The 13,124-nt window shown below is 45.3% G+C and overlaps 1 protein-coding gene across 2 annotated transcripts in view; it reads left to right on the forward strand.

Annotated features, from left to right (window-relative positions):
• The first annotated feature begins 5,042 nt into the window (after nt 1–5,042).
• LOC119934570 (tubulin-specific chaperone cofactor E-like protein) overlaps nt 5,043–13,124 on the forward strand; it is a 136,288-nt gene continuing 128,206 nt past the window's right edge. For both annotated transcript variants that reach the window (XM_038754100.1, XM_038754101.1), the window contains exon 1: nt 5,043–5,183. The gene's annotated coding sequence lies outside the window, so the exon portion shown is untranslated. The remainder of the gene's footprint in view (nt 5,184–13,124) is intronic.

The raw sequence follows: 13,124 nt of genomic DNA on the forward strand, positions 1-13,124 counted from the left end.
CTTAATGCCTATTTTACAAATGATGCCACTGAAGCACAGAGAAGTGAAGTGACTTGCCCAAGGTCACTTAGCAGACAAGTGACGGAGCCGGGATTAGAACCCAGGTCTTCCTGACTCCCACACCTGTGCTCTATCCATTAGGCATCACTGTTTCCCTCATTGTGATGGAGTGGGATTTGGTAAGCAATTCCATGTTTTTCCCGCTCACCCCTTTTATGATTTTGAACCCTCCATCAGGTTCCTTCTCAGCCTTTCTCTTTGTAGAGTCTTTTAATTAACCTGTCAATCTCTACTGTGCACAGAGCACTGTACTAACTGCTTGGGAGAGTACAATATAACAGAGTTGGTAGACATGTTCCTGGTCCATAGGAGGTTTCAGTCTAGAGGGGACAGCTCCTCAGCACTGATGTACATATCTGAAATTTTATTTCTTTATATTAATGACTGTCTCCCTCTCTAAACTGTAAGCTCAACGTGGGCAGGGAATGTGTCTGTTTATTAACAATAATAATAATGATGGTATCTGTTAAGCACTTACTCTTAAGTCCTTCCTAAGACACAGTAACAAAACTATCCCTAACAATGCAATCACGGGGGTCGTTGTGGTTTCATAGCAGCAAAAATACGCCTTTTGTTTTGCTTCATTAAGGAGTTTCATGTTTAAAGTTCTCTCGCCATGGTGTTGAGCGCCATAAAGACAGCTAATAAATAAATCATGAAAAATAAATAACATAGCAGGGTGGCATTTTTACACTGGGGAGGTTGGAGCCTTGCTCAGTGACCTTTTCTAAAACCACAACAGAGTGGAGTGTTCTCTTGAAGGAAGTCATTGCCAGAGACAGCAACGGTGGTCCTGCTCCACCATTGCCCAACGACGCAGAAACTCGGTACTTGCATACACTGTGGGCTGGAGGGTCGAGGGTAGCCTGTGTGAGAGGTGACAGGCCAGAAAAATGGAAATAATTCAAAAAGCCCACCTGAACCTGTTGCCTTGAGTTGGGAGTCAGAAGGTCATGGGTTCTAATCCTGGCTCTGCCACTTGTCTGCTGTGTGACCTTGGGCAAGTCACTTTGCTTCTCCGTGCCTCAGTTACCTTATCTGTAAAATAGGGATTGAGACTGTGAGCTCTACAGAGGTTCAATTTGCTTGTATCTATCCCAGCACTTAGTATAGTGTCTGGCACATAGTAAGTGCTTAACAAATACCATTATAATTAATAATAATAATAATCCATCAGTTAGTGGTATTTATTGAGCGCTTACTGTGTCCAGAGCACTGTATTAAGCTCCTGGGAAAGTACAGTGCTTCGGAATTAGCAGCCACATTCCCTATCCAGAATGAGCTTACAGTCTAGAGGGGGAGAACAGACATTAATATGAATAAATAACTTATATAATTTATAGATAAGTATATAAGTACTGCAGGGCTGGGGTTGGGGTGAATATCAAACAACCAAAGGCCACAGATCCAAGTCCGTAGATGAAGTGGAAGGGAGAGGGGGCCAGGGAAAAGAGGACTTAATCGGGGAAGGCCTCTTAGAGATGTGAGCTTAATAAGGCTTTGAAGGTGGGGAGAGAAGTGGTCTGGTGTATATGGAGGGGGAGGGAGCTCCGGGCTAGGGAGAGGAGGTGGGAAAGGGGTCGGGGGCCAGATAGATGAGATCAATCAATCAATCAATCAATCATATTTATTGAGCACTTATTGTGTGCAGAGCACTGTACTAAGTGATTGGGAAGTACAAGTCGGCAACACATAGAGACAGTCCCTACCCAACAGCGGGCTCACAGTCTAGAAGGGGGAGACAGAGAACAAAACCAAACATACTAACAAAATAAAATAAATAAAATAGATATGTACAAGTAAGATAAATAAATAAATAGAGTGATAAATATGTACAAACGTATATACATATATACAGGTGAGATCTGGGCACAGTGAATAAGCTGATGTTAGAGGAGCAGAGTGTGACGGCTCAGCTGCAGAAGGAGATTATTGAGATAAAATAGGAGGGGGTGAATTGATTGGTCAGGGAATGTGTCTATTATTATATTGTATACTCCCAAAGCGCTTACTACAGTGCCCTACACACAGGAAGCACTCAATAAATACAATTGAATGAATGAATGGAATGTTTTATTGTAGTCTCCCAATCGCTTAGTACCGTGCTCTACACGGTAGGTGCTCAATAACTGCAGTTGAATGAATGAATGAATGAATGAATGAATGAATGAATGAATGAATGAATTGAATGCCTTAAAGAAGCTTTTTAGAAAAGCAGTGTGGCTTAGTGGAAAGAGCCCGGGCTTGGGACTCAGAGGATGCGGGTTCTAATCCCGACTCCGTCACTTGTTTGCTGCGTGACCTTGGGCAAGCCACTTTACTTCTCTTTGCCTCAGTTGCCTCATCTGTAAAATGGGGATAAAGAGTGTGAGCCCCAGGTGGGACAGCCTGCTCACCTTGTATCCTCCCCAGCGCTTAGAACAGTGCTTGAACATAGTAAGTGCTTAACAAATACCAACATTATTATTATTATTCCCTGTGCCTCAGTTGCCTCATCTGTAAAATGGGGATGAAGACTGTGAGCCCCCCGTGGGACAACCTGATCACCTTGTATCCTCCCCAGCGCTTAGAACAGTGCTTGGCACATAGTAAGTGCTTCACAAATACCAACGTTATTATTATTCTCTGTGCCTCAGTTCCCTCAACTGTAAAATGGGGATGAAGACTGTGAGCCCCACGTGGGACAACCTTGTTTACCTTGTATCCCCTCAGTGCTTAGAACAGTGCTTGGCACATAGTTAGCACTTAACAAATAATAATAATAATGATGGGGCTCACAGTCTTCATCCCCATTTTACAGATGAGGTAACTGAGGCACAGAGAAGTTGAGTGACTTGCCCAAGGTCACACGGCTAACAATTGGCAGAGCTGGAATTTGAACCCATGACCTCTGACTCCAAAGCCCGTGCTCTTTTCCACTGTCATGCTGCAACTTGTACTTGCCAAGCGTTTAGTCCAGTGCTCTGTACACAGTAAGCACTCAATAAATACGGTTGAATTCTATATGTTACCGACTCTTACTTCACAAGCGCTTAGTACAGTGCTCTGCACACGGTAAGCGCTCAATAAATATTTATTCATTTATAAATTTATAAATATGTATTTATAAATATGTGTCAATAAATTTATAAATATTTATTCATTTATAAATTTATAAATATATGTTTATAAATTTATAAATATGTATTCATTTATAAATATATATTTATAAGTATATATATGAATTTGTACATACTTATTGAGCGCTTACTGTGTGCAGAGCACTGTACTAAGTGCTTGGGAAGTCCAAGTTGGTAACATACAGAGACGGTCCCTACCCAACAGCAGGCTCACAATCTAGATTGAATGAATTACTCTATTTATTTTACTTGTACATATTCTATTTATTTTATTTTGTTAATATGTTTTGTTTTGTTCTCTGTCTCCACCTTCTAGACTGTGAGCCCGCTGTTGGGTAGGGACCATCTCTAGATGTTGCTAACTTCTACTTCCCAAGCGCTTAGTACAGTGCTCTGCACACAGTAAGCGCTCAATAAATACGATTGAATGAATGAATGAATGAATATTATTATTTGGTTTATACGTTTTGTTTTGTTGTCTGTCTCCCCCTTCTAGACTGTGAGCCCGCTGTTGGGTAGGGACTGTCTCTAGATGTTCCAACCTTGTACTTCCCAAGCGCTTAGTACAGTGCTCTGCACACTGTATGCACTCAATAAATACAATTGAATGAATGAATGAATATTATTATTTGGTTTATACGTTTTGTTTTGTTGTCTGTCTCCCCCTCCTAGACTGTGAGACCGCTGTTGGGTGGGGACCGTCTCAAGATGTTGCCAACTTGGACTTCCCAAGGGCTTAGTCCAGTGCTCTGCGCACAGTAAGCGCTCAATAAATACAATTGAATGAATGAATGATTCCCCCGCCCCACAGCACTTGTTTATATGTATATATGTATATATGTTTGTACATATTTATTACTCTATTTTACTTGTACATATTTATTCTATTTATTTTATTTTGTTAATACGTTTTGTTTCGTTGTCTGTCTCCTCCTTCTAGCCTGTGAGCCCGCTGTTGGGTGGGGACCGTCTCTAGATGTTGCCAACTTGGACATCCCAAGGGCTTAGTCCAGTGCTCTGCGCACAGAAATAGCTCAATAAATACGAATGAATGAATGAACAAATGCCATTATGATTAGAACAGAATGAATGATTCCCCCCTCCTCACAGCATCTGTTTATATGTATATATGTTTGTACATATTTATTACTCTATTTATTTTACTTGTACAAATTTATTCATTTTATTTTGTTAATACGTTTTGTATTAACAAAACAATACGTCATCCCCCGGGCCTGGAATGCCCTCCCTCTGCCCCTCCGCCAAGCTAGCGCTCTTCCTCCCTTCAAGGCCCTGCTGAGAGCTCACCTCCTCCAGGAGGCCTTCCCAGACTGAGCCCCTTCCTTCCTCTCCCCCTCGTCCCCCTCTCCATCCCCCCATCTTACCTCCTTCCCTTCCCCACAGCACCTGTATATAGGTATATATGGTTGTACATATTTATTACTCTATTTATTTATTTATTTATTTATTTTACTTGTACATTTCTATCCTATTTATTTTATTTTGTTGGTATGTTTGGTTCTGTTCTCTGTCTCCCCCTTTTAGACTGTGAGCCCACTGTTGGGTAGGGACTGTCTCTATGTGTTGCCAATTTGTACTTCCCAAGCGCTTAGTACAGTGCTCTGCACGTAGTAAGCGCTCAATAAATACGATTGATTGATTGATTGATTGATTGATTGAATGAGCAGGCCGCCTCCACGGCGCTAGGCCTCAAAGCCGGGCCCGTCCCCATGGCAACGGCGCCCTGCGGCCGTTAGGGGACGTCGGGCGCGCGGGGCGTCGCGCGCCGGCGTCGGGTCACGTGGTGCTGAGGGACGGCGGCGGCGGCGGCCGCGCCACTTCCGGGTCAATGCAGGACACGGGGCCGGGGCCCAGCTGAGGAGGGAACCGCCGGCCGCCCGGCCGGACCGGACCGAACCGGATCGGACCGGACGGGACCGGAAAGGACCGGACCAAACAGCAGCAGCAGCAGCAGCAGCAGGAGGAGGCGGCGGCGGCGGCGGGGTGAGCGAGGGGCCGGGCCCCTGCTCTGACAGGCCCCGGGGCCTCCCTTTCATTCATTCATTCATTCATTCATTCAGTCGTATTTATTGAGCGCCCCCTGTGTGCACAGCACTGGACTAAGCGCTTGGGAAGTCGACAACAGCTAGAGACGGCCCCTACCCAACAGCGGGCTCGCAGTCTAGAAGGGGGAGGCAAACCAAACAATGCACGTAATCAGGCGTCAAAATCGTCACAACAAATAGAACTATATAGCAGCATGCATTCATTCATTCAGTCGTATTTATTGAGCGCCCCCTGTGTGCACAGCACTGGACTAAGCGCTTGGGAAGTCGACAACAGCTAGAGACGGCCCCTACCCAACAGCGGGCTCGCAGTCTAGAAGGGGGAGGCAAACAAAACAGTGCACGTAGGCAGGCGTCAAAATCGTCAGAACAAATAGAACTATATAGCTGCATGCATTCATTCAGTCAGTCGTATTTATTGAGCGCTCCCTGTGTGCAGAGCACTGGACTAAGCTCTTGGGAAGTTGGCAACAGATAGAGACGGCCCCTGTTGAACAGCGGGCTCACAGGCTAGAAGGGGGAGGCAAACAAAACAGGGCACGTAGACAGGCGTCAAAATCGTCAGAACAAATAGAACTATATAGCTGCATTCATTCATTCAGTCGCATTTATTGAGCGCTCCCTGTGTGCACAGCACTGGACTAAGCTCTTGGGAAGTTGGCAACAGATAGAGACGGCCCTTGTTGAACAGCGGGCTCACAGGCTAGAAGGGGGAGGCAAACAAAACAGGGCACGTAGACAGGCGTCAAAATCGTCAGAACAAATAGAACTATATAGCTGCATTCATTCATTCAGTCGCATTTATTGAGTGCTCCCTGTGTGCAGAGCACTGGACTAAGCGCTCGGGAAGTCGACAACAGATAGAGACGGCCCCTAGTGAACAGCGGGCTCACAGGCTAGAAGGGGGAGGCAAACAAAACAATGCACGTAGACAGGCGTAAAAATCGTCAGAACAAATAGGACTATATAGCTGCATGCATTCATTCATTCAGTCGTATTCATTGAATGCTCCCTGTGTGCAGAGCACTGGACTAAGCGCTCGGGAAGTCGACAACAGATAGAGACGGCCCCTAGTGTACAGCGGGCTCACAGGCTAGAAGGGGGAGGCAAACAAAACAGTGCACGTAGACAGGCGTCAAAATCGTCAGAACAAATAGGACTATATAGCTGCATGCATTCATTCATTCAGTCGTATTCATTGAATGCTCCCTGTGTGCAGAGCACTGGACTAAGCGCTTGGGAAGTCGGCAACAGATAGAGACGGCCCCTATTGAACAGTGGGCTCACAGGCTAGAAGGGGGAGGCAAACAAAACAATGCGCGTAGAGTTCATTCAATCATATTTATTGAGCGCTCCCTGTGTGCAGAGCACTGGACTAAATGCTTGGGAAGTCGGCAACAGATAGAGACGGCCCCTACCCAACAGCGGGCTCACAGGCTAGAAGGGGGAGGCAAACAAAACAATGCACGTTGACAGGTGTCAAAATCGTCAGAACAAATGGAACTATATAGCTGCGTTCATTCAATCATATTTATTGAGTGCTCCCTGTGTGCAGAGCACTGGACTAAGCGCTTGGGAAGTCGACAGCAGAGACGGCCCCTACCCAACAACGGGCTCACAGGCTAGAAGGGGGAGACAAACAAAACAGTACACGTAGACAGGCGTCAAAATCGTCAGAACAAATAGAATTATATAGCTGTATTCAGTCAATCACATTTATTGAGTGCTCCCTGTGTGCAGAGCACTGGACTAAGCGCTTGAGAAGTCGGCAACAGAGACGGCCCCTACCCAACAACGGGCTCACAGGCTAGAAGGGGGAGACAGGCGACAGTACAAAACATGGAGATAAGTGTCAGGTCGTCAAAATAAATAGAAATAAAGCTAGGTGCACATCATTAACAAAATAAATAGAATTGTAAATATGTACAAGTAAAATAAAGTAATTGAGGGCTTACTGTGTGCAGAGCACTGGGCTTAATTCTTGGGAAGTAGGAGTCGGCAACAGATAGAGACGACCCCCACCCAACAACTGGCTCACAGGCTAGAAGGGGGAGACAGACGACAATACAAAACATGGAGACAGGTGTTAAGTCGTCAGAATAAATACAAATAAAGCTAGGTGCACGTCATTAACAAAATAAATAGAATTGTAAATATGTACAAGTAAAGTAAATAAATTGAGGGCTTACTGTGTGCAGAGCACTGGGCTTAATGCTTGGGAAGTAGGAGCTGGCAACAGATACAGACAGTCCCTACTCAACAGGCTCACAGGCTAGACGGGGGAGACAGACAACAAAATAATACACGTAGACAGGCGTCAAAATTGTCAGAACAAATAGAATCATATAGCTGTATTCATTCATTCAGTCGTATTTATTGAGTGCTTACTGTGTGCAGAGCACTGGACTAAGCACTTGGGAAGTAGGCAACAGAGACAGCCCCTACCCAACAGCGGGTTCACAGGCTAGAAGGGGGAGACAGACGACAAAACAATACACGTAGACAGGTGTCGTCAGAGTAAATAGAAATAGAGCTATGTGCACATCATTAACAAAATAAATAGAATAGTAAATCGGTACAAGTAAAGTAAATAAGTTGAGTGCTTACTGTGTGCAGAGCACTGGACTAAGCGCTTGGGAAGTACAAGTAGTTAACAGGTAGACACGGTCCCTACCCAACAACAGACAACAAAACAAAACATGGAGACAGGTGTCAAGTCGTCAGAATAAATAGAAATAAAGCTAGATGCTCGTCATTAACAAAGTAAATAGAATAGTAAATATGTACAAGTAAAATAAATAAATTGAGGGCTTACAGTGTGCAGAGCACTGGACTAAGTGCTTGGGAAGTACAAGTCGGTAACGCACAGTGACGGTCCCTACCCAACAACGGGCTTACAGCCTAGAAGGGCAAGACAGACAACAAAACAAAGCATGTAGACAGGCGTCAAAATCGCCAGAACAAATAGAATTATATAGCTATAGTCATTCATTCAGTCGTATTTATTGAGCACTCACTGTGTGCAGAGCACTGGACTAAGCGCTTGGAAAGTACAAGTCGGCAACAGATACAGATGGCCCCTACCCAGCAACAGGCTCACAGTCTAGAAGGGGGAGACAGACAACAGAACAATACACGTAGACAGGCGTCAAAATCGTCAGAACAAATAGAATTATATAGCTATATTCATTCAATCGTATTTATTGAGCGCTCACTGTGTGCAGAGCACTGGACTAAGCGCTTGGTATGTCGGCAACAGAGACGACCCCTACCCAGCAACAGGCTCACAGGCTAGAAGGGGGAGACAGACAACAAAACATGTAGACAGGTGTCAGAATCGTCAAAATACCGGCCTGGCCAGGGCCGGGGGTCCCTGGGGGCTGGGGAGGGGCGCTCACTCTAGTTCCCTTTTACCGCCTTGCTAATATCCTAAAAATGGTCTTCATTTAGCCTCTCCTCCATAATAATAATAATAATAATAATGGCATTTGTTAAGTGCTTACTATGTGCGAAGCACTGTTCTAAGCACTGGGGAGGATACAGGGTGATCAGGTTGTCCCATGTGGGGCTCACAGTCTTAATCCCCAGTTTCCAGATGAGGCAACTGAGGCTCAGAGAAGCAGTGTGGCTCAGTGGAAAGAGCACAGGCTCGGGAGTCAGAGGTAATGGGTTCTAATCCTGGCTCCGCCACTCATCAGCTGTGTGACTTTGGGCAAGTCACTTCACTTCTCTGGGCCTCAGTTCCCACATGTGGAAAATGGAGATGAAGACTGTGAGCCCCACTTGGGACAACCTGATCACCTTGTATCCCCCCCCAGTGCTTAGAATAGAGTTTAACGCTTAATAAATACCATCATTATTATTATTACTTAGCCCATACTCCATCCCAAGCACCTTGCCTAACACTGAAGTGGACTCAAGATAATTCAGTTGAGCTCAGTCCCTGCCCCACACAGGGCTCACCTGGACAGAGGAAGGAAGCACAGGGGTCTTATCCCAATTTTGCAGGGAGGTGATGAGCATCTTTGTATGCTGCTGATTTAATGATGGCATTTGTTAAGTGCTTACTATGGGCAAAACACTGTTCTAAGCCCTGGGGGCAGATACAAGGTGATCAGGTTGTCTCACGTGGGGCTCATAGTCTTCATCCCCATTTTACAGATGAGGTAACTCAGGCTCAGAGAAGTTGAGTGATTTGCCCAAGGTCACACAGATGATAAGTGGCGGACCTGCGATTAGAACCCATGACCTCTGACTCCCAAGCCCGGGCTCTTGTCATTGAGCCAGGCTGCCAATTTGTACTTCCCAAGCACGTAGTACAGTGCTCTGCACACAGTAAGTGCTCAATAAATATGATTGAATGAATGTATGAATGAAGTGGCTGTGGGGGCGAGGAGGGGCTCCTCAGGGACTGGGCCCATACTTCTATCTATCCTTATTGATGCCTGTTGACTTGTTTTGAAGTCTGCCTGCCCCTCCTTCTACTCATTCAGTTGTATTTATTGAGCGCTTACTGTGTGCTCTGCACTGTACTGTACTAAGTGCTTGGAAAGTACAGTTCAGCAGTAGAGACAATCCCTGCCCACAATGAACTTACAGCTTGGGTGGGGGGGGAGATAGACATCAAAACAAGTAAATAGGCATCAGTATAAATCTGTCCCTGAGGAACTGCAGGAAAGACTTGCTATATGGTAAAACTGGAATTTTGTATTTTTTTAAATCAAGAATGTATGCTGCTGGTAATGCTTTACACCCAACTCACTGTAATTCTGGTAGATTTTTAACACTTTTTGCTATGTCAGATGCTTCTTGGCAAAGTTTTTCCACCAGCTCCAGGGGCCCAAAGAAGGACTTTATTTCAGCCAGTAAAACTCTAGACAGTGAGCCTGCTGTGGGCAGGGATAGGACCTCTGTGTTGCCGAGTTGTACTTTCCCAAGCGCTTAGCATGGTGCTCTGCACACAGTAAGCGCTCAGTACATATGATTGAATGAATAAGCGAGTGAATGAATGAACGAGAAATGGCCTATGGATAGAGCGGGGACTGCAATTCCGGGCCCTGGGCTGTGGTCATCATCATCATCATCATCAATCGTATTTATTGAGCGCTTACTGTGTGCAGAGCACTGTACTAAGTGCTTGGGAAGTACAAGTTGGCAACGTATAGAGACAGTCCCTACCCAACAGTGGGCTCACAGTCTAAAAGGGTCAACGCGGGGGCAGTCCTCCTCACGGTCTGCTCATTCGTCTGAGGCCTGGGGAGGTGGGGGTGGGCAGGAGGGAGGGGTCCACATCTCCCACCCTCTTCTGCCTCTCCCTGGCTTGCTCCGTTTGCTCTTCCCCCGTCCCAGCCTCAAAGCACCGATGTCCATGTCTGTCATTTTATTTATCCCTTTGCTCTTCCCCCGCTCCCAGCCCCACAGCACTTATGTACATATCTGTCATTTTACTTGTACTGATGTCCCCCCCCCTCTAGACTCTGAGCTCATTGTGGGCAGGGAATGTCGAGGAGCAGCGTGGCTTAGTGGAAAGAGCACGGGCTTGGGAGTCAGAGGACGTGGGTTCTAATCCCGGCTCCGTGACCTTGGGCAAGTCACTTCACTTCTCTGGGCCTCACCTACCTCATCTGTAAAATGGAGATTAAGACTGTGAGCCCCACGTGGGCCAACCTGATTACTTTGTATCTACTCCAGTGCTTAGAAGAGTGCTTGGTACATAGTAATTGCTTAACAAATACCATAATTAATTAATGTCACAGTTTATTGTTGTATTGTACTTTCCCAGGTGCTTAGTACAGTGCTCTGCACACAGTAAGAGCACAGTAAATATGATTGAATGAATGAATGAACCTCCTTCCAGAGGCCTTCCCTGATGAAGCCCTCTCCCCCTCAGCTCGGTCTCCTTTCTGAGTAGTCTCTGCACTTGGATATGTGACCTTTGGACACTTCATAATCTCTCCACCCCCACAGCACTTATGTGCATATCTTTCAATTATATATTTTAAGTTATTTATTCCTATTAACATCCGTCTCCCCCTCTAGGCTATAAGTTCACTATGGACAGGGGACACGTCTGCTAATCCTGTTGAATTGTACTCTCCCAAGCGCTTAGTACATTCCTCTGGACATAGTAAGCACTCAATAAATGCCACTGATTAATTGAAGGGGATGAGGGGCCTGGGCCCAGGAAAATGGACTGGGGCCCCCATTCCCGGCCTTCCAGTGACAGGCCCCATATCCAACCCAATTTGCTTGTGTCCACCCCAGCGCTTAGTACAGTGCTTGGCATATAGTATGCGTTTAACAAATACTGCAGTTGTTGTTCTTGTCATATGCCTGGGGAAGCGCAGTCCCAGTGCCCAGCTCCTCCAAGAGGCCTTCCCTGACTAAGCCCTCATTTCTTCTTCTCCCACTTTTTTCCACATCACCTTGGCCCTTGGATTTGCACTCTTTATTCACCCCTCCCTCAGCCCCACAGCACTTATGTCCATATCTGTAATTTCTTTATATCAATGTCTGTCTCCTTCTCTAGACTTTTAGCTTGTTGCGGGTAGGGAACATATATACCAACTCTGTTATGTTGTATTCTCCGAAGTGCTTAGTGCTGTGTTAGGCACACAGTAAGCGCTCAATAAATATCATTGATGGATTGATAGAAGGCCCCTCTTTGCCTTTGGGCTTCTCCCTTTGGCCGTTCCCATGCATCTTGCTTCAAACTTGGGCCCTCTAGACTGTAAACTCACTGTGGGCAGGGAATGTGTCTGTTGTTGTATTGTACTCTCCCAAATGCTTAGTACAGTGCTCTGCACACAGTAAGAGCTCAATAAATCTGAATGAATGAATGAACTAAGCCAGATCCTATCTATATGTGTTTTTTTGTATGGTTTTTTGAGGGGGAAAGGGGTGCAACTCTTTTAGATACAGAGAATGTAAGAGGCCTAGATTAATTTAGGAAGTGGCTGATCTCCAAGGCAGGCTTAAGCAAGATACTTTCAAAAGTTGGAACAGTGCTTTAAAGTTATTAGTAGATTTCTTTGTCTTTCTGCCCTCCCTCTTAAAAGGACAGAAGAAACAGAAAAACACTTTAATCCCTAGGCAAGGAAAGACTCAAATGAGAGTTTTTTGAGCACTTAGTGAAATAAGCACTTGGGAGAGCACAGTACAATAGAGTTGGTAAACATGATCCCTGTCTGCAAAGAGCTTACAGTCTAGAGGGGTGACAGACATTAAGATAAATTACAGCTTAAAGTGATGAGGAATAACAAAGTAGCTTAGCCTAGTGGATAGAGCACAGGCCTGGGTGTCAGAAGGATCTGGGTTGTAATGTTGGCTTCACCACTTACCTCCTGTGTGACCCTGGGCAAGTCACTTCACTTCTCAGTTGCCTCATGTGTAAAATGGGGACTAAGACTTTGAGCCCAATGTGGGACAGGGACTGTGTCCAACCTGTTTAGCTTGTTTAGCCAGTGCTTAGTACAATATCTGATACATAGTAGGTGCTTAACAAATGCCATAAAAAACCCACAATAAAAACCCAAAAACATGGTGTTGCTAAGATTTATAATTAGGGGATGAGAGTTGTTTGTTTCCTGCCCTGTTGCCAACTCAATCAAGTATATTTATTGAGTGCTTACTGTGTGCAGAGCACTGAACACTTTTGGATGAGAAAGCACCTCTGACTGGTTTTCCCCAGGGAGTTTGAGGTCCTCAGATAAAAGGTGTTTTAGGGTAAAGTAATGTAATAAAAAGTAATTATATGTAAGCGAGGGAAGCTTTAATGAAACATAGCCGCCATCGTTAACTTGCTGGTGGGTTTTGTTATAGTCAGAAAATGTTCAAATAATGTTCCGTAGCTGGATTTGAATAGTTGGAATCTTTATGG

The sequence above is a fragment of the Tachyglossus aculeatus genome, chromosome 11 (assembly GCF_015852505.1).
Source record: "Tachyglossus aculeatus isolate mTacAcu1 chromosome 11, mTacAcu1.pri, whole genome shotgun sequence".
Lineage (NCBI taxonomy): Eukaryota > Metazoa > Chordata > Mammalia > Monotremata > Tachyglossidae > Tachyglossus > Tachyglossus aculeatus.